This window comes from Typopeltis vanoorti, chromosome 6, assembly GCF_054136105.1.
Source record: "Typopeltis vanoorti isolate ZY-2024b chromosome 6, IOZ_Tvanoo_1.0, whole genome shotgun sequence".
In the NCBI taxonomy this organism is placed as follows: domain Eukaryota; kingdom Metazoa; phylum Arthropoda; class Arachnida; order Uropygi; family Thelyphonidae; genus Typopeltis; species Typopeltis vanoorti.
Window position 1 is genome coordinate 115,100,758 of NC_143554.1, and position 19,086 is coordinate 115,119,843.

The window sequence follows — 19,086 nt, forward strand, 5'->3', positions numbered from 1 at the left end:
CCCCTTACTGACCACACTCTTGTCCAGCTTCCATAGATGTCCGCTAGTCCTCCCACCACCAGTCCTGTTCTCAAAAATATCCTCTGAATTAATCCTATAGAACTCTTCAGCAATTTGAATGTCTCAATCATGTCTCCCCTTTTCCGGCCTATCAACCAATTTCTGCAACCCACAAATCTTCAACCTATTTTCATAAGGTTCATTCCATAGATCTGCTATCATCTTGGTCATTCGCATCTGGATCCTCTCAACCTCCTCCCCATCAAGAAGAAACCTAGGTGACCAGATCTGGGCACAGTAATCAAGATGGGGTCGTATCAAGGCTCGATACAGAGGAACAATAACTTGCTTATCTCTGCTCGTCAATGGGTCTTTTTCCTGCCAACCTGGCAGAGAACCCTTGTTTCACTAATCTTTCCTCTCCCATTCTGTTTAAGTGACCATACCACTTGATATTAGCTCTGCTAACACATTCCTGAATGCTACCGATGCCACGTTCTTTCCTAATATCCTCATTTTTAATATGATATTGCCTTTGATAGCATCTAGTCTTTGGTCAAGCATTTTACTTCTAACCCAGCTCTCAGATCCATAAGTTAAAATGGGTTTGAACCCTCTCTTGTATACTGCTAAATTAGTGTTTTGACTAATTTTTCCCTTATTCCATATGAATTTATTCAGTTGACTTCCTGCCATACCAGCTTTGTTGATTCTGTTGTCTATTTCCATATTTAATTTACCATCTTCATTAAAAATCGTGCCTAAGTAGTTGAAATGTTTTATTTGTTTTATAGGTTCTTCATTTACGATGCAGTGGATATTTTCAATGCTTCTGCCTATTTTCATTGTCTTTGTCTTGTTATTGCTGATCTTCATACCATATCTATTACAACAGTTATTCAATTTAGTCAGGGAATCTTGCAGACTTGTAGCGGTTTTTATTTAGAAGTATAACATCGTCCACATAAAGCAAAGAGCTGACATTAACATCTCCAATTCTGATATCATGTTTAATACCACTTTCCTTCATAATGTGATCCATATAGATAATGAATAACAGAGGGGATAAAGCACATCCTTCTCTGACACCAGATTTAACATTAAACCATCTTCCTGTACTTCCTTCAATTCTAACTTCTGACTTACAACCCAAATGAAGACTAAGTATTGCTTGATGTAATACCCTATTGACACCATACAACTGTAGCATTTTGAATAGCTTTTCTCTTAGCACCTTCTCATATGCCTTTTCCAGATCTACAAAACTTAAATACAGATCTTTGTTATATTCCTTGGATTTCTCTACTATTTGTCGTAAAGCCTTTATTTGGCCTGAATCCAGCTTGTTCTTCACCAAGATTCACTTCCACAATCCTTCTCAACCGTTTCTCAAGTACACTTGCATAACTCTTGCCAGGAGGGGAAATACCTCTGTAATTCTCACATTCAATTTTATGTCCCTCTTTATATATGGGTACTATGAGAGTTCTACTCCAATCATTTGGAATTCGTCTCTCTGTGCAGGCCTTCTGCACCATGTAGTGCATAGTTTAAAAGTGCATAGAGCACTCTACTGAGTGTTCCTGGTAAGTATTTGCCTGAAGTATCTTCACTACTGGGCTTTTTTGTATATAGAGGCTAATGCCTTCATATCAATTGCTTTAGTATCCATAATGCAAAGTGCACACGCTTTCGGATGTGTATAATGCTATGCATTATGGGAAGGGTCACTGCACAGACCGGTTGATTGGTAGTACTATGAAGGATAAAATTCTCCTATTCTAATTCAAAGGATATACAGTTAACATTAATCGTGTGATGTAAGTAAGAAGCTAGTGTATTATTGTATGTTAATTGCGTGTGTTCTGGTGGTCAGTTTGCCTGTTTTTCAGAATTTCTGGGAAGAAAAAACCTGCCATTTCTGTATGCACCAGTAACCCACCTTCGTAAAAGGAGAACAGAGCAAACGCATCCTAAAGGAAACCGCTGGAATGATCATTAATAATAGAACAATGTTAGACTTGGAGAAATCAAGAAAATATTTAATTTTAAATTAAAGATGCCAAGAAATTATATTCTTGGTTTAATCCTTTATCAAAGTGGAAGCAAACAGGGTTTGCGACTTCACTACTGGGTTTTTTGTATGTAGAGGCTAATGACTTCATATTAATTACCTTAGTGGTCATAATGCAAAGCGCACACTCTTTTGGATGCTTATAATGCTTTATGGGAAGGACCACTACATAGACCGATTTCTACCATTATTGAGGTATCATCCAGATACAGAAGATATACCAAAGTTCGAGTAATGTAGTAAAATAAATGATTAAATCAAATATATAATTTATTGGCATCTTTAATTTATAGTCTAATCAACTGAAAAAATATTTAATATCTTTTTAATTCTAAATTATTTTAATAGTAACATAATACGCCTTTTTATTATTTGTATATGAGAAATACACTATTTTCCAGAAGCTAAAGTTAATCTATCTAGGGTAGGATAATCGACCGTGAGATGCGGTGATGATTAAATCTTGGTATTTTGTCGTGACGTTCTATTTTCATGTTATGTTCTAAATCCGCCATCTTTGTTCAAGTCACTCTTATCAATATCTTATCAATATAACAACTAATTGCAAATTGATCACCAATCCAAAAGTAGAGAAATTTATAATTATACTGCGCCACCCTATTTTTAGATTAGTCTATATAAAATAGTAGGATCAATTCTTAATTAAGTTAGCAGTCTCCTCATTTATTTAGGCCGAATTATTTACTATTCCACATGGGGAACCCGCAAGATTCGAATTTTTTTATGAACGGTGCAATAAAATGGAGTTCAGGCAAACACAATATTTAGATTAACAAAATAAAACATTTAATATACGATATATAGCAAATACATGAATTCTACTTTTAAACGAAACAATACAAATAACTTAATACATCTTGCTAAGTCACTCATTCCAATTCAATGTTCTAAACTTTAACATACAATTCACTGCTTCAAAATTATAAATTTTCTTAATTCAAGTTAATAAAACAAAACTTCTCATTTGATCAGTATGCACACATCTATCAGCTTTACTTAATGTTTAAATTCACAGCAGGCACTAATCAAGGTAGACATTATTCCAAGCAATCTTATTTCGGACCTTGAACTTCGAAGATACGCTATAGTTAATGTTAGAATAAACAAACATGTATGACTACTCTTACCAGATACAATCTTCAATACATCAATTTATTGCGAGCACACTTATGAATTAACTTATTTGAGCTAGCGGAACACATTAAATAAAAATCTCCAACGCTTTAACTGAACTACTGTTAATCGCGCTTCACTACTTTAAAAAAAACAGCAATAAGGTACTGATATCCTTCCTTGTTTACTTTTCTACAACAAGTTAAGTTCATTATATTCTTCTCAGGGCAACACAGAATTAAGACGTAATCCAAGATTAACTGGAACTAATCAGAATTTCCAATTGAATGTCCAGTTCTTTATTTATCCGATTACGACATCAATTTTCCTCTATAACCACAGCTGATTTCACTTGTAGCTCAGTATAAGATTCACTACGTTTCTTGCTTACTTCTAAACACTATGCGCTTGAATTTCTGCCCTAAAGAATTTACAATTTTCTTTCACTTTCTTGCTTATATCCTACTTTCCTTCAGGCTCCGCAAAACTCTTTCCTTTTTCTTCTATAAAATTCTTATTTTTTTTTCTTTTCTCCTTTCTCATTCCAAGGTCACGCACTCTTCGACTCGTGCTTGTTTATTTCATGCGTCTCCATGACAACGCATGAACGCAAACATTTCGCTAATGTAATATAATGCTCTACTACTACATAAGTGGTTACATAACGTTAAATTTTTACAAATAAGAATAAACAGAATATTTGAGCTACTTAATCAGCTCTTTCATTGCGTATACAATTATTTATAATAACACTTTTCGTTACTTTACATATATATTTTAGTTATCATAAATTTCTACACATATTATTATTTAATGAATTAATAGTAGGTTAAGTTTAGGATAAATACTTAAATAGTAATTCTTAATTAAGGAACAATAAATAATCTTTATACAAATTATGATTAATATATAATAAACAATGTTAAATGTGAATGAAAAAAATAAATTACACAACAAAGTTTCATTCACAATTTAACCATTTCTAGCCTAGTTCCCACTGATGAGACCAGATCATACTTCACAGGATGATTTCTGTAGTATGGTTAGCTTCTCGGCCATTTGGCTTAGATAAAGTGTATAGTTTCTGTTCTTAACCGTACGAGTCCCATCCGGTTTCACGATATTTAACTAGAAATTTACAGAACTTCCTAAACCCCGGACTGGGGAAATATCAAACACTTGGTGGTGGGAATAGTTAGGCTCGACCCATCTGATCATGCCCTCCATTCTGCCGCGTGTGCGTACCCTCGGAATTGAGGTTGACGCCACAATAACGGCAAGGGCGATGGCGAAAGCTATCATAGACTGCGTCGGCGCAGAGAACATTTTTGGATTTACCCCTTATGGGGGAGGAAGATACCAGGTAGTGACCAAAAATATGGAGACCAGAGAAAAGCTTCTCCAAGAGTTTGACTGTGGTAAAGTAAACGTATCTCCCTTCATGGCTGGGAGCATCCTGAGAACCCTTAAGATACCACGATTTCCCCTAGAATATGCAGAGAACAACGATATAATCCATAGCGTATTCTCTAAGTGGGGAGTTGTATGGGATATCCAGGTTCACAATGACGTAGACAATCCTGAGTGGAAGTCAGGGGAAGTAACCATCTCTCTTGAAATGAGGACCGAAGTTCGTAACTTTGTCCTCATAGGATCTACCCGGGTAATGATAAATTACCCAGGCGTCAAAAAGCAATGCTTTAGATGTGACGCCTTCAATCATCTTGGGGCAGACTGCCCTCGCATAAAATGCAACAACTGCCTAAAAATTGGCCACAACCAAGAAAAGTGTGAGGCAGCTTGTTTGAAGTGTGGGGTCACTGACCACAAAGTCGACACCTGCCCATCCAGAACCCTTGCAGAGAGAATGGGTGGTGCAATCACATCAGCAACAAAACCAAGTAATGAAAAGGTCTCAACACAGGAAGAGTTTCTGCCTCTTGAAGCCACTCCTGATCATGCCGCCATGTCTAAGACAACGAAAAGGTCCCGTAAGGGAGGGAAACCTACCAGAATTGCAGAGACCAGCAATACGATCCCAACAGAAGAGACTGACAATGCAGAAACCATCATGGTAACTCCCACCGACGAAATCAGATACAGTTACATCGCCAATTCAGATACAGTAGAAGAAGTTGAAGTAGAGATGGAGACGAACACCAAAACTTCCAATCGGCCATTAAGTCCGCAGGAAGAAGAGCTGACAAATCTCAAAACAGCAAAAGTATCTGAAACCGAACACCCAGAAGTCCCTCATGCAAAACAGGGGAGACTCTAAAACATCTCCTTAGAGGTATGCCCGGGGTGGCAGAAAAGTTTAAAGAGGCAATAGATAAAGTAGGAGAACCTGAACTCCTCCTCACAGGGAAATATGGACCCGACATCGTCAGTGCAAAATGGGGTGATCTCTTTGTTGATGAAATCAGCAAAATCACCCCTGAGCAAGTAGAGGTAGCCCTGGATATAGACGAGGAGGCAGCTTCAGCGTTCTTCATAGCTCTCTGCAAACTAGACATGGCCAAGGGAAGTGAGGTGGCCCAAAGAATCATAACAGCCCACAACAAAAGAAAGGAACAGTAACCACCTTGTGGATTTCTCTACTCAGCTTCACTGGTTTTTAGCTCCCACAGGTGGGGGAGGACCTGAGAACCCGAGCGGCAAAGGCTTACAGCGAGGCGGTGCAGTTCCTTGTGAGCTGCATCACTCGGGCCAGATCCTTCCTGCACCACTAAGTTTACCTTTCCATTCCTTCTCCAGATTTATTCTCTCTTTGTTTTGTTACATGTTTCCTTTTTAGGATTTTTCTTTTTTTTTGTAAGTGAAAAATCAACGACCGTTTTAGAAGCGCCCCTGGGTGGCAAACAGCTAAAACAGGTCAGCTGAGGCCTCTTTAACCTACTCTACCACTATGCACTCTATCTTTATTTCCTCTCCTACTATCTGCTGACTCTCAGCCTATCTTACTCTACAGGCCGATGATGAAGTTTGTTGAACTCACAAAATATATATATATTACACTCCAAGGGTAATAATAATAATAATAATAATAATGTATGGCAATGCTGTACCAATGAAGTTTAACTGACATTCGGCTGTTGCTGTTATCCCCCCCCACCCTGGGGCGCTGCGATTCGAGAGTTTTGAGTTCGCTCTCTTAAGGTTCTTGCCTGAAGGGAGCAATTTGAGTCTCCGGGGAAATTGTTCTCCGGCACGGCCCACTGAGGGACTTTGTCAGTGAATGCTTTTCTTCCGAATGTCAATGAATGCTTTTCTTCGGAATATGAGCGGTTCTGCTCGGTGGTGGTGTGTGGGTGGAAGGCCATCACTAAGTGTCGTCTACGCTGAGATGGACGGTCTTTCGCCCACGATTCAGTGGCACATGGATCGTCCGAATTTTTAGAGACGGCTTTACCTTTAAATAAAAGTAAATATATGGCAATGCTGTAGCCAATGAAGTTCTAACTGAGGCTCGGCTATTGCTGGTACCCTCCTGCCATGATCAGAGCTTTAATAGCTCAATAACACCTTATCCCTACACTGTCCTCTATCTACAGATAACAGGGAAGATGAAAAGCATTCTTGCTTCGCCCCTTTAAGCCAGTCTTTATAAGGACTATATATAAGAGTCAAACTAGGTGGCTTCCAAATTTGTAGGAAACTGTATTGAAGGTTTTCAAGATGGCGGTATCCATCGAGTTTGGATTTTGATAGTTGATATAAAATGTGATTTAAGGAATTTTGACTAGTTAATTTACTAGTAGTAAATAGTTTTACTGCTATAATCAATCGGTTTATTTTTGAAAGTGGTCTTTTATATACACCAAAGAATCAGCTACGTAGGTAAGTCAACAAATTTCAAAACAAGGGCGATACGCTAGGCCTACTGCTATTAGTATCGCCATTGCTTCATTCACTTCATTAGAAACTATCTACTTCTTATTGTGGAAAGGGGAAGACATGTCCTGCTCTACAGAACAAGGCTTGGGTTCTACCCATGGATGCACCATACGAAGAACTTAATTTTAAACAGCTTCTGGCAGTAGGCTATCTGCTTCACACAAAAAGGCCAGGAAAAGTTGTAGTTCATGAAACAAAAGAAGTTGATACAGATGACTCTCAACTCTTAGAACTTCTTCAAGACAGCGCCAGCGAAATAGCAACAACTGCTGAGGATAATCCCCTTACAGACCACACCGATTATCGTGAGGTTCGCGCTCGCAAAAAACGCAAAACTGCAGCCTCTGAACCACTCAATGCGGATGGAATCGAATGGAAGAAGATGGCCCTGTGCCGGACTCTCCTACCTCCTCAAGGGAAAAGATACCCCCGATTATTCTGCGTGAAAAGAATAAATGGATGTCGCTAAGGACTACGATGTACAATTTACAGATCTCATACAGCCAAGCGAAGAATGTCACAGACGGTATTAAAATCCAACCCAGGACAGTGATGGATTATCGACGGTTAACCTCTGAATTGAATACCAGAGGTATTCAGTACCACACCTTTTCTCTAGGATCAGAAAGAAATCTCAAGGTAGTGATTAGAAGTGTATCTGAAGATGTTTCCACAGAAGAAATCACTGCAGATCTACACCAGCAAGATTTACCACTCGTAAAGGTCAGCAGAATGACCAGGAGAGACAGGACTCCAATGCCACTGGTGTTAGTAGAGATCAGTCAAACCTACAAGCACATATATGATCTGACGTATATCTGTGGACTGAAAATTACTATAGAACCATTAAGAAAAAAGGGCTTCAACAGGGCAATGACACAGATGTCAGAAGTTTGGTCACGCCCAGAAAATGTGCAAGGCTCAATTTAAATGCTTAAAATGTGGGGTCAGCCATCCAACATGCTCTAAGCCAAAATCCACTCCGGCTAAATGTACCAACTGTGGCGGTCCTCACACTGCCAACTACAGAGGATGCGCGCACAATCCAAGAAATAGAAAATCAGAAGAAGGAACATACTTTTCCTCTCTTAGCACACCTACGTCAGAGACTAATTCACAGCCTCCGAAAGATCAACATAAAGGATCAGAGGCCCCTAAAAGAACAACTCAGCAACAACAGTCTAGGACATATGCGGATGTAACTTGCTCTAAACAGACATACCCTGGAACAGTCAACATCACATCCAAATCTGACAGCTATCATTACCTCTTCCTTGGCAAATATGCTGTTGGATTTTAGCAGATCCAACCCTTCACCATGCTTTACAAATAGATTTCTAAAGGACACACAAGTCATTATCTCAGCGCTCACTCATGAACAGAAATAAAATAAAACCAAATTCTTTACAGATCATAGCATGGAATGCGAACGGATAAAGAGGTAGAATCCTGGAGCTCCGGAGTTCGCCGAAAGGCGTCAGCCGGATATACTTCCAATAAGTGAAACCCATCTCCGACCATCAGATAATCACAAAATAAATGGATACCATCTGTACAGAACTGACAGATTATCCTGTAAAGGAGGCGGCACTGCTATTTACATTAAAAATTACATCAATCATCACTCCATAAATATTCCATCCAACATTAATCTTGAGATTATAGGCATAGAAATTCCCACGTGCACGGTGGGCAAACTAAAGATTTTCGCAGCATATAATCCTCCGCAAAAAACGTTACTGTTTTCAGATCTGAACGCTGTACTGATCAACAGGGAGCCTGTCATCATGGCTGGCGACTAAAACGCCAAACATCCTATCTGGAATAGCCGTTCCACAAATAAAACTGGTCACATCCTCGCTAACTACGGCTTGCTATATAAAATGATAACATGAATACCATTGGAAGTGGTTCACCTGATCAGATCATACCTCTATGATAGGCGCATGAAAGTTAAGTTAAATGGCACACTCTCCATACAAAAACCCATCTTGGCTGGTGTCCCACAAGGATTACTACTGGCACCGACTCTTTTCTCCATTTATATGTGATATTCCGCACAACCCACTGTCATCTATCAAATCCTTATATCCAGCGATATTAGCCAGATGTTTAAAACCGCACCTAGCAATAAAAAAACTGCAGGAAAATCTAGTGAAAATTGAACAATATTTCACCAAATGGCGACTCAAAATAAATCCTCAGAAAAGCGTAGCCGTACTGTTCGCCAGAAGAATGCTTTCTACTGGAGACGTTTTCCTGTTTAACACAGCAATCCCTTGGCAGTCTGAGATCAAATATCTTGGTATATTGTTGGACAGAAAATTGACTTTCAGCTCCCATGTCAAGTCTCAATGTTTAAAGACATCAAAAATCATTGCACAGCTCTATCCTCTAATAAACAGAAACAGCAAATTGAGCACCAGAATCAAGGTACTTATATATAAATTGATGATTCGTCCTATACTCATCTACGCTTCTCCGGCTTGGAGTCATACTGCTAATACTAATATCCTCAAACTACAACGTGTGCAGAATAAATGTCTCAGAATAATCCTGAACGCACCATGGTTCGTACGCACTGTGCAACTTCACCGGAACACAGAAGTCCCCTATATTTATATCTTCATGCTGACTATAGCAACTAAGTTCTTTTCAATAGCATCTGTGCATCCTAATAATCTAATTCAACTAGCTGCAAATTACGACGCAACAGATTACACCAAGTACAAAAGATCAAGAGCTATTTTAAACTGCAACCTCAATGATTAATCCTCAGGCCCACTCAGGGCGAGCAACAGGCTCATTAATATTTTTCCCTCTCACAGTTTTCCTCATCAGATAGCGGGGAATATGAAAAGCATCTGCTTCACCCTTTAAGCCAATAAAGTTGAAAGTTGAAGTCAAACTACGTTTTTATCTGTATATGAAAAAAAATGCGAACCTGGATTTTTTACCAACATTGCACAAAAATGTGTTATAAATTCGGAACAAATGAAATTGCAATACGTTTTTGGCAAAAGTTACAAATTTCATGAGGACATATACTTAAGAAATTAATATTAATAATGTACAGTGCTTGCAGAAAGGCATTTCAGTATGGAATATGTCTACCCCGAACTGCGATGCAGCTCTCACAACGTCGTACCACGCTTAGCACCAAGTAATTCAGGAGTTCTTGAGGTAAACTAGACCACTCCTTCAGAGCAAGGATAAGGCTTTGTTTATTTTCTCTAGAAGAATTTCGAACAGCAATACATTTTCATACTGAGTCCAAAACGTATTCTATGTGGTTAAGATCTGATGAGCGTACTGGCAAGCAATTCGATTAATATCCTCGGTCTCCAGAAGTATCTCCACTCATGTAGGATGTGGCATTGTCGTCCATAAAAATGAATTCTTCGCGTACAACACCAACGAACAATCGAACATGAGTTTGAAGAACTTCGTTGCAATATTCACCAGTCATAGCCCCTTTTTTTCTAGCACTTGTAACTCGGTGCGTCCATTAAGCATAATTCCTCCCCATACCATGACTCTGCCACCTCTGTATCTATCCCTTTCAAAAACATTCTCCCGAAAGAACTTTCACGCCAGATCAAGCGTCGTCTAGAATCGGAGGAAAGATTAAAACGACTCTCATCTGTAAAATAGTACATTAGCTGATTGGTATATTGTTTAATTTTTATGGATACAACACCACGGAAAACGTGTTCTATAATGAGCTGTGGATAAAGGGATGCAGACTACAGGCCTATTTGTCGTCGATGTCTTGTACAGGTCCCGCGTTCCGTATATACAAAAAGGGTGTGTGCATTGCATTATGGGATACTTCACACGCACACGTTGTTTGCTTTTAATCCTTTATTCGCGCACACACATGAATAAAGGATTAAACTGAGAATTTAATTTCTTGGCATCTGCAATTTATAGTAGAACCAAGCGGAAAAATTTTCAACAAACGTTTGATTTGTCCGCTAGACCCCCCCCCCAAACATTCACAGTTTATAAAAATAAGTTAATTGCTGTCTAATTGTTTACAAAGAAAGTTAATTTAACAAACTTTGATTTTTTTTATTTAAAAAAAGTATATTGTTATTATTAAGAAATTTTTGTAAAAATATTGTTAATAATGATTATAACAGCATCTACGCAGTTAATTTCTTTTTATTACATATTATTATTATTATTATTATTATTATTATTATTATTATTATTATTATATCCTTCCTCCCAAGACGCCAAAGAACTTAATGTCAACCTCTGTGTTTCAAATTAAAAAATCCCATATTTAAGGGATTGAGGTCTTTTCTTCTTTGTTTTTTGATACTTATTCTTTATTATGTACAAGTTTAACGCGATAAATTCTTATCATCTCGAAAGTTGAATTGTTTTCAGGATATAAATTAATATTGTAGAACACGTACCATCTGAAAACAATATTCTTTAAATTTGTAGTGGGAAATGTTATGTTATTTCTTTCTCAAATATTGTCAATTCAACTCAAACTCAATTTTCTTAAAAATTGTAAGTCGGCAGTATTTTAGTTTTGCCAGAGTTATATACAACTACACTTTTGTAATAGCTAGCTTTGACAATGTAATGTTCTCACTATGGTGGCGCCCTCTTATTGGCACACCACTAAGTTTTTTCTGCACATATTATTTGTTTTGACCATCTCGATGTATATTGTCGTTTATTTCTTCAACAAGCTGTGTTTACAACTTAAAGGGGAAACCTGCTCTAATATAATTCTATAATTTGTTTTTTAACCAACGGATAGTAGAGAATTCTTTTTTTTTTTTTTTTAATGAACTAGAGGTGCGGCAGATATTAATTATACACCTCGTCAAGAATACGATTGCAAGAAAATCCATTACACCTGCTAAGTGCAAGTATTATAAAGAAATGAACGAATTGCGATATTTTTTATAAAAGTTACGAACTCAGTTTAGGTGTTTTCCTTTATTACCTCCTAATTGCATTTTATTTACTTTAATTTATTACGTTTTATTTATTATTAAATAAAATAAGATCTATAATATAAATATTCAATTATAATACATTTTCGTAAGTTATAATATATTCTTAAAAGTCCTTTAAAAATTTGTTTGAACATTCTTTTACAAATACACAATAAATTAATAAATATAATTTTGGTATTTTTAATATGAAGTGACTGATGATGTACTGGAACCCTTGGAGGGTAATGGATGGCAATGCTGTAGCCACTGAAGTTCTAACTGAGGCTCGGCTATTGCTGTTACCCTCCTGCCATGATATCAGCGCTTTAATAGCTCAATAAAACCTTATCCCTACACTGTCCTCTACACATAACGGGGAAGATGAAAAGCATTCTTGCTTCGCACCTTTAAGCCAGTCCTTATAAGGACTATAAGGAGATGATGTACTATTTCCCTTAGGACGCTCTCCACCCCAATCAACTCATTCAAGAGTCATCCAACTACGATGAGAACGACAGATGAAAACATAAGCGCCCGAAGGCAGCTCTGCTCATAGGTACAAGCGCTCGCACACGGCCCTAAAATGGGCGATCCAACGATAATCTTCAGTTAATCAACTCCTTAGCGATTAAGGGATAAAAATCCAAGGGATTGTCATCCATCTTGCCATAAAAGTTAACAGTTAACGGATGATGTACTGTCCCAGGTAACGGAGGACAATGCTGTAGCCAATGAAGTTTTAACTGAAGCTCGGCTATTTCCGTTACCCTGACAGCCAGTCATGACTAGACCTTATAGATAAATAACACCCCACCCACCCACCTACACATTTTCTTCAATCAGATAAAGGGATAAAGAGTAAAGGTCCATCTCCCTCCCAAAAAATGATGTACTGTATTTCTCATCGAGATTTTGTACAATCATCTGATATTTAGGGCAAATCATTTCCAGGAAAAATTTAATAATTTCACAGGAAAATTCTAATTGTAAATTCCAGCATTTTTTTTTCATTACTAATGTTTTTTTTTATTAATATTATTTACAGACTTTTTTAATTTTCAAACAGCGATATCTGACAACGTGCGCACACACACACACATATATATATATATGTTTACCTGATGAGATGTACATCCACAACTATCGGTGGAATCTTGGTCGAATAAAGCATTAACGACTGTAGATTACGTGCTCGAAATGGGCACCTTGTCTTTCAAGACAGGTCTCGTAGTGCATGCGAAAGTTCTCGGTCATTTGGAGAAGGGTTCAGACATCTGCTGAACATATCGTATAATTTTATCCCTTAGTTCATCAAGGTTTAAAGGCGGGTCATAGTGGAACACCCAATCTTTCAACCGTGTAAGCCGTGTAGCGTAATTCGCTGCTGTTAAATACTGACCCGCCTGAATAATGTACGAAAATGCACTCAGCTCCTTCAAGATTCGCTGTAGTGACTGCCTCGATATCCCAAGCTTTACCGCTGTTACAGTCTCAAAGGCAGTCAGCCTTTGAGACTGTAACACTTGCTCCGTGATTCTCGTTTGTGTTGACAGTTCGTGATTTCCCTAAATGCCCTTTGCATTGCGGCAGAACACTTCCGGAGCGTTGGAACCTCTCGATTAAGGCAATGATGACAATGTTACTTTGGGCACGATTCGGAAACGACAAACTAACTGCTCACAAACATGTCATAAGCTTGGACCATTTGCTCTACCAACTCCTAAAAATTTTGTTTCAATAATAATTGAAACTTTGTTTCAATTATTATTGAAACAAAATTTTTAATATAGAATTTTATAATATAATTACGCGATCATCATATAATTTTTAAATTATTAAATTTGTAAAAGTTATTCTCCAGTTATTATTTAATTAAATGGAAGAAGGTTTTTATTTGATACGACTAACCAAATATCAAGTGAAGAACACAAAAAATTTTAGATAGATATTTTAATTAAATTAAAACTGTAATTTTTATGTGAATCCCTTCCTATCGTTCATTTAATACTACTTCAGAAAATAAATTGTACTTTTTCAAGCTTTCAGTAAGTGAGGGGGTGTTTCGCATGACGTCATAAATCGCCTTCTGTCTAAAGCATTTCGTGAACATCAGTGCTGAAGGGAGTTTCGAACTCACAGCCTGTTAGTGGCAATTATCTCCGAGACCAAACCAGGCCAGCTAATTAAATAAAGAATTAAACGAACAAAGTTCATCTGAATACACTTATTTTACTTGATAAACTTATTTTACACAATAAAATACTAATTTAACTTCATACTTATTATTCATTTATTATTTTATTTATGTATTATTATTTTCTTATTTTTCTCTTTATATGCTGTACTTACCTAGTAGTTTGCTGTTTACAATTCTATTGCTTGCTCAATGAACCTACTCGCAATTTCCTTCGTGAACATCCTCCCCCCAATACATACCATTTTTTTTTCAGTATATAATTATCGTTTCATCTGCTAATAATTTTATTTTATGTGCCTGAAATATGTTTCAACATTTTTAATTTCATAGTATGGACCCACGTAATTCTTTTTTTTTTAAATACATAATCTGAAAAAATGTCCTTTATATCGTCAGGTAATTTATTATAGCTGTTAATGGCTATATGTCGAAAGGATTTGTTGAATATCTCTTTCTGCTGGCTTAGGGAACTACCTCATTCCTTCCATCGCGTAGATTATAATAATTGCATTATACAAGGGGAAGTTCCTGTCTAGATAGTAAGTATTTTTTTTTTTTTTTTTATCAGGGACAGAACGTTATTGTAATAATCTTCGCCCCAACAATTGATGCCGTACGGGAGTGAGGAAATTATCCATGAATAGTACAGACATCTCAGGAATTCCATAAATTCTACTGATAAATTTTCTAACATGAGAGATTCCTTTGATGATGTACTCGTATCTTATTTTTGCTTGCCAAACATGGGAATTCCACTTCAAGTTGTTGTCGATATATAGAATATATAGACTTAAGGATCTTATTGAGTTTGTATTTTTTTATCACCCACAAGGACACACTTACTTGCCATCGCAATTTAAGTCGTGCCATTTTATTGATAGATTGCGATTTAGCTTAGTCATTAAGCTGAACATATATTTTATCTTATCTACATATATTTTGAGGCCGTTAATATGAAAGTATTTGTTTAGTTTTGTCATATCATGTTTTATGTGGTCTTCTAATCAGCAAAGGATAGTATTTTGCGAAATAAGTTGCAGCCATACAGATCATTAACATAGATTGTTTTCTTTTAAATGCTCAATAAACTTCCCCTTTTCGATTATTTATTTATGATATTTGTTAGAGAAACATGTATTTGGTTATAATTTGTAGTTTTAGGACGTTAATTTGATCACTTTTTTTTTTTTTTTTGGCAAGTTTGATTTATTCCTTTCAAGTTTTTACAAAACTTTCATAGTCATTTAAAAGTTAAAATTAAAAATCTTAAAAGTAGTAGACCTTACTGATGATGAAAACTAGAAGCACAGGATGTCAAGAAGATGTTAATTTAAGGATCCTGGCTAGCTTTCGAGGAAAAAAAAATCTGAGTTTCCGGGAGAGGGACCTCCACTTCCGTATGAGACCGGTTAACTTATCTTTGATTACAAAACTCGTTCTTCATAACATAGATCGGATTCGAACTCAAATGTGTCCAGCCAAATGAATCTGTCGAATCGAAACCAACTTATTTTCCTTTTTCCCGAATAAAAGAGTAAACTATAATTTGATAGAAATTAGAAAACATTTACTTGATTCTACCTCAGCAGATATTAAACCAATGAAGTAAGTTTGCCTTCACACAAACTGAGTATAATCAATTCAAACTATTTTTACTCGACCTATTTCTTAGCACGGTTTAGATATCCGAGATAAAAACTGAGATTCCATTCCTTTGTGTAATATTCTGTAAATTTTGTTACTGTTATAGTCACATTTCATTCCAATATCGAAGATTTGTAACGTCATTTGTTCTGCTACTCAGAATAAGCTGGTTTTTGTTTGGTATTTAAATTGATTAGTTTGTTGTTCAATTCTCATTTTGAAGGATGTATTTATATCTTCAGTTTTTCCTTATGTATGTTTTTTTTTTTTTTTCTCAATGCATCATTTACTATCTTATTGGCAGTTTATCAAATCTGGTTGACTTAAATTGAAATATTCATTCTCTTTTCTTTATTGAATACTTCAACAGGTTGTTTTAACTTCTCTGGGAGTGATAAAATGTTCACTTTGCCCTACTGAAAAGTGTCAATTTTTCGCCTATTGCTATAACTAGGTCAAGATAATTGTCTTTCAAATAATTTAGCGATTTTATGGACTACTGCTTTAATGAATCTGTACGTGATTTATGTCAAAATATAATTCTGACATCGCAGATAATTGCTTGACTGAAATCTTGTTTTAACGAGCTGTGAATACGTACTTTTGTCTGTTTATTTCGAATTTCGATGACGGAATATTGGAAGTGAATAGACAAAAAAACGCCATATTATATTTGATATATGAGTGCCACTTTCGGGTGTTTAAGTTTTACTTTAAATAAATTTGAAATAGTGGGTTCAAATCTCTCATCAAAAATGATGTTGAGATTCGACAGACAGTCTGAAGAAGAAAGAGACAGAGTGGAATAGTAAAAGAGGAGAAAAAGAAGTCTCAATTGACCAGTTTTAGCTGTTCACCCTCTCCCGATATTTCTGAAACAAACTTTTCACTCTTTAAAGAAAAAGTGACAAAAAAGGTGAAAAAATACTAAAAAACACCTAAAGCGAGTGTGAACAGAATAAAAATATAAAACAATATTAAAGATTTTATGAAAATAATAATAATAATTATTATTATTATTATTATTATTATTATTTCGTTACACCTCCAAGGAGTCCAGTGACTCATCGAGAGAGGACACTTACTCAACAACTCTCCTTCTCCACCACTTAATCCACCAAACCACCACTACCATCATTATCTAGGCCAACGCCATCTACTGCCCACAACCATCACTAGTATTGTCCGTAAATTGCGTGTGTTTTGACGACCGGCTTGTCTGTATACGGGATGAAAAACCCAAGTTTCCAAAGGTTATAGCATCTATATACATTATGGGATTATTTATAAATATTTATATATTTCATATTATGGTATATTTAATTATTTCTATATATCAATTTTTATTTTAAAATTAATAATTATATATATAAGTAAAATAAATATTCAAAACTTATTATTTATTTTTATATAGATTTATATATAAAATTTTATATATTTATTGAGAATAAACTTATTCCTACATTGGCCGTTTACTTCTGTAAATATGCGTATGTACAATACTATAAATGAAGTACATAAAATAATAGAATAAATTCTATTATAGAATATTTCATTTTATAATAAAATTCGATTTCCGCTTCTGTCTTGCTCAATTAATTTCTTTGAATTATGAAACGAATGAAATAAAAACTGCTAAACAAAATTTAAATTAATGGTAAATTACACAAGCTGTTTAATTCGGTATAGATTTCTTTTTAAGTCATTTAATACATTTCTTTATTAATGTCAACTTCTAGATTATTTGCTTTTCTTTTGGCGTTGACATTTTGGAAGACAGAAGGGAAAAGAAATTTGAATTTAATACCATATGCAATTGTATAAAACAAAGTTTAATTTCTAAAATTGTTTTAGTTATGAAAAATCAATTCTAGTGAACACTGGATGTCAGTATTCTGCACATGTGCAGAATGCCATACTCACGTGAGCAAAATGTCATGAGTGTGACGTACTCATGTGCAGCTTATGCACATGCGCATATGACACGTAACGGAAGTGGTGCAAACTAGTTGGCTCAGCAACCAGATTTCCACGCCATCTTTTGATTATTATTATTGTCACGTGTAACAATGATAACAGTAAAAAAAAAACAAAAAAAACTAATCCAGTAAATAAAAATAAACAAATAGTATTCGGACATGAAATATGAAGGCTAAATTATAATGAATTAGTTTCTTGGTTAACAGACTTGACCCTCTATTTTCACGGTTGCTGATCTTTGACAGTTGAAATTTGCAGATACAAATCGAATATATATAAGGTAGCATTACGTTCCTAGAAAGGACATGGCGATTATAAAAATACACGGTGTAAACAGGAGATGGTTAATAATGCTATTTTCCTTACGTGACTCATCAATCATTGATAGTTCATAAAAGGGTAATACTGATGACGGATATCTCATTTGCATCTTATGCTCCTGTCCTGTAAGTATCATTTGCACTTGAATAGAACAATAATTAAAGCCAGTCACACGTGCTTAGACGATAATAGAATGTTTATTACTGATTTTCTCCCACTAAGATTCGGTTATTTACTGAATTTAAACCATTACCGAATATATCTAAACTGAAAAAATAATTTTCACTAAATTAATGAAAGAATGCAGTTTGGGGTCCTGCTACATGGTTTACAAATTTTCGTATTAGAATGAAATATTAAGTTAATGATAAGTTATCCTTAGACTTTTACTAAATAGGGATACCTTGGATAGGATAAAGGTTAAATAATCTAGAAACCTGTTACAAAAGACCAAACACAACTTTTTACAACTTCAATAAGCATCAAACTCTGCGATAAGCTGCTCCTGCCATCTTATTGTGTGTGTGTTAAATCAGTTCCTAGCTTCAAGAAAGATTTTTTTATTTTATTATAATTCCTTACTTCATTTCGAATAATATTATAGTTGTTAGTCTTTCTTCTAAAATATTAAAAAATAATGAAAGTTCTTTCTATGTTTCAAAAGAACTAGTAAAAAAAAAACATTTTAAAATCGACGTGAAATAAAATATATGCAGCGCCTTTACAAAGGACTTTTCTCTTCAGATCTTTGTGCCACCGATGATGAAAGGTAATTATGTTAATATAGTATGATAATTATGTTAATTTACAAATTAATTAATAAAAATGAATATTTTTATAATAAATTAATAATAATTATTATTAAAATTATTAAA

General features: G+C 35.5%; 1 pseudogene; it reads left to right on the top strand.

Annotated features, from left to right (window-relative positions):
• Positions 1–4,251: 4,251 nt before the first annotated feature.
• Positions 4,252–4,358, top strand: LOC150105833 (U2 spliceosomal RNA; annotated as a pseudogene).
• Positions 4,359–19,086: the final 14,728 nt, after the last annotated feature.